The sequence below is a fragment of the Otolemur garnettii genome, unplaced genomic scaffold (assembly GCF_000181295.1).
Source record: "Otolemur garnettii isolate 467f Iridium unplaced genomic scaffold, OtoGar3 scaffold00156, whole genome shotgun sequence".
In the NCBI taxonomy this organism is placed as follows: Eukaryota; Metazoa; Chordata; class Mammalia; order Primates; family Galagidae; genus Otolemur; species Otolemur garnettii.
This window is the reverse complement of record NW_003852551.1, coordinates 1,712,709-1,716,665: the sequence shown is the minus strand read 5'-3', so window position 1 is coordinate 1,716,665 and position 3,957 is coordinate 1,712,709.

Genomic DNA, 3,957 nt, shown 5'->3' with positions numbered 1-3,957 from the left:
AAAAAAAAAAAAAAAGAAGGCGTGTGTGTGTGTGATCACCTGGGGTGTGAATGCAGACAAACACATGCACACAGGCCATTTCATTTCATTATTATTTTTTTTTGAGACAGGGTGTTCTGTCACCCTGGGTAGAGTGCATGGCATCATTGCTCACTGCCTCCTCAAACTCTTAGGTTCAAGCTCTACTCTTGCCTGAGCCTCCTGAGCAGCTGGGACTACAGGCGCCCACCACAATGCCTGGCTAATTTTTCTACTTTTAGTAGAGACAGGGTCTCAATCTTGCTCAGGCTAATCTTGAACTCCTGAGTTGAAGCAATCCACTTGTCTTGGCCTCCCGAAGTGCTAGGATGATAGGCGTGAAGCCACCGTGCCAGCCCGCACAGGTCATTCAAATGAGCTTAGACACTTAGATGCATTTAGCCCATTTCATCCTTACAAGAAGTTCCCCAGCCCACCCCTTGTCTAGTCCTTTAAAGCAGCTGTGAAGATCAGTCGGGTAGGTGAAGTTAGCACTATCTAGCCCAGTGCCTGGCAGATACCAATCCATTAGAATTGAATTGAATTGAATTCTCACAGCAAGCCTGTGACCTCTGGGAAGTCACCATCCCCGTCTGACAGATGAAGAAAGGGAGGAAAGAGAGCATAGGAGACTTGGCCTGAGCTCTGTCCAACTGAGAAAGCATCTTAAGAGCGAGGTTCACATCACACCTCCTCAGCTCTCACAAGAATTCAGTTTGTTCAAAGTCAGGGCCAGTCTGCAGAGCAGCCATCCCCACGGGACCTGCTGCTCCAGCCTCCATACTCAAAATTTTCTTGCGGGGCCGATCCCTTTGGCTCTTAAGAACATTTCTGCTCCCAGTGCAGGCTGCTGGAATGACACATTCTCAGGAAAGGGGGCATATTAAGTTGTCATTTCCCACCTGGGGGCCCAGATATACAAAGGCCTAGGAAGGTGGTACTCCACACTTCTAAAGCTATTTTTTGGTATTTCAAAAGCCAGGAGGAAGCTGCACAGGTGCCTGGAAAGGTGGACTCTTGCTTTTCAGCTCCACTGGTCATATCAGCTAAGCAGAAGTTTGTGAGCAATTACTCCTCAGACAAACATTGGTAGGAACGGACTAATGCATGTAGTTAGCATTGTTAGCAAAATCCTTAAGATATGGAGCTCTTGAGGAAGATAATGAAAGGGATGTTGGTGGCAGAAAGGCTAGGACACGTTTCCTTGGACTTTGGCTATTAGAACTACTGGCATGGAGGGCTTCCTGGCCCCCCGGCCTAAAAGTACCTTAGGTTTTTGTTTTTATAGTAAAAATTCCCAGTTTCTGGCTGGGTGCTGTGGCTCACGCCTGTAATCCTAGCACTCTGGGAGGCTGAGGTGGTTGGATTGCCTGAGCTCAGGAGTTCAAGACCAGCCAGAGCAAGAGTGAAATACTGTCTCTCAAAAAAAAAAGAAAAATAGCTGGGTATTGTGGTGGGCACTGTGGTGGGCACCTGTAGTCCCAGCTACTTGGGAGGCTGAGGCAAGAGGATTGCTTGAGCCCAAGAGTTTGAGGTTGCTGTGAGCTATGGCACTCTACTGAGGGTGACAAAGTAAGACTCTGTCTCAAAACAAAAAACAAACAAATTAACCCTCCTTATTTCCATGTGCAGCCTTGGAGGGGCCACAGCTCTGTCTCCTACCATGACGTCAAGGGGGGCTGTCTTAGTCCATTCCATAAACTTGGTGGCTTATAAATATCAGACATTTATTTTTGACAGTTTTGGAGGCTAGGAAATCCAAGGTCAAGGCATCAGCAGATTTGTATCTGCTGATGGTGCTTTCTGTGCCTCACACAGTGGAAGGGGCCAGTGGCTTTCTGGGGCTTCTTTTATAAGGGTGCTAATCCCATTCAGGAGGGTTCTTCCCTCACAGCCTAATCACTTTCCATAGGCCCCCATCTCCTAATACTATAATCTTGTGGGTGAGGATTTCAACATATGAATTCTGAGGGTATGCAAACATTCAGAACTCAGCAGCTTCCTGAATCTCCTTCCCTACCTTGGTTTTTTTTTTTTTTTTTTGGAGACAGAGTCTCAAGCTGTCACCCTGGGTAGAGTGTCGTGGCGTCACAGCTCACAGCAACCCCCAACTCCTGGGCTTAAACAATTCTCTTGCCTCAGCCTCCCAAGTAGCTGGGACTATCGGCGTCTGCTACAATGCCAAGCTATCTTTTGGTTGTGGTGGTTGTTTTTTGGCAGGCCCTGGGCTGGATTCGAACCCGCCAGCGCTGGTATATGTGGCTGGTGCCTTAGCTGCTTGAGCTACAGACACCGAGCCCTTCCCTATGTTCTTATTCTCCTGCCCAGGGTTCAGCTAAGGGGAGGGCAGATATTTAGACTCTTTCTCTTATTAGTTTTTGCTGTGGTAATAAATAGCCCCAAATCTCACAGCTTACACTAATAACATGTACTTTTGCTCCTAGGCCTAAGTGTTGGCTTTGCCTTGACTGACTTCTCACCCAGGCGTGGCCCCTCTCTGGGAAATACTATTCTCCTGTAGAAAGAGGCTAGAAGAGGCCAAGCTGAACCACCCAGGTGCATTTAAAGCTCCTGCTAAGATCTGGCACATGTGATGTCCACTCACATCACTGTCCAATTCAAGTCACACAGCCCATTGTAACACTGAGTAGAGAGGGATGTGTCCTCCTCGCAGGGGGGATGGTGCAGACAATTGGGAGCAATAGTACACACCTGCCACAGTCTCCCAACACTGATCCAGGAGAGCTGGGACATGGACTCACTATCCCACGGGCAGGGACAGGGCCCAGGCCCTGCTGAGCAGCTCTTGCCTCCAAAATTCCCCCTAGTAGGACCTCCTGCCCTTCCTAGCTGGCTTCTCAGCCTTCCAGACAGCCTCATGTGTGCTCACCCCATCCCTTTTCACTCAGTTCCCCCTTGGGCTTATAGTTAAAAAAAAAAAACAACAAACACCTCAGATAAGAAGAGAACACATAATAACTACAAGTTGAGGTATGCTAACAAAACTCCTTTTTAGAAACCAGAGGGCTACAATTTATATGGGCAAACAGCAGTGTAATGAATGTCGTTAACAAGGGGAATCTAGACTAAGTCCCTGTGGGAAGGTCAGAAGCCAGAAGGAAGAAGAGCCCAAACGGGTCTCCACAGGGAGGGAAGGAAGACAGCAGAGACCCCACTTAGCTCAAGTCCCCATTTGGCCAGCTAAAAACACTTTAAGGCCTAGCTCCGGCTCCAGCCACAGGCCTACAGACACCACATACATACTCTGAGGTCCAGGCCTTCGCCAGGATAGAAGCTTCCTCTTATTATCTTCTAGTTCCCTGTTTCTTAACCCTGGGACACCTTAGAAACTCATTAGGAATTAAAACAAAGTCCAGGTTCCTCCTCAGCCCAGTGAAAGCTGGGTGAGCTGTGGCCATGGGTATTTCAAAGCATTCCAGAGGTGATTCTAATGAATCACCGAGGTTGAGACCCGCGGCTCTTCTTCTCCCAAGCTCTGTAGTTGGAGAGGGGTGCTGCACTGAGCTGCTAGGGCTTCAGATTTTCCAGCAGAAAACAAAAGAATCTGGATAATGTGAAATATTCCAGTTTTTAAATGGTAGTTCAAATGCATTACACTCTATGCAGATTAAACAAAATATGCCTGCAAGGCAGTAATTAGGAACCTAAGACTGCGAAGTCTGTAAGTTTTCATATTTTGAGCTTGTTCTCTCTCCCTTGACCTCTGGGAGGCCCTGGGTACTTGAGGACAGCAGCACTGAAGGTGGTGACTGGAGTGTTGTGCTGGGTTGGGGCTGCCTGAACCCAAACACGTTGAGCCACAAGCTGCAGTGACAGGTGAAGGATGAGAGCCTGAGTCCTCACCAGTGACCATCTAGTCCTTGGTCCTAAATTGCTTTATTGAGTGCTCAGGCAACTGTGATACTGCTATAGCCCCAG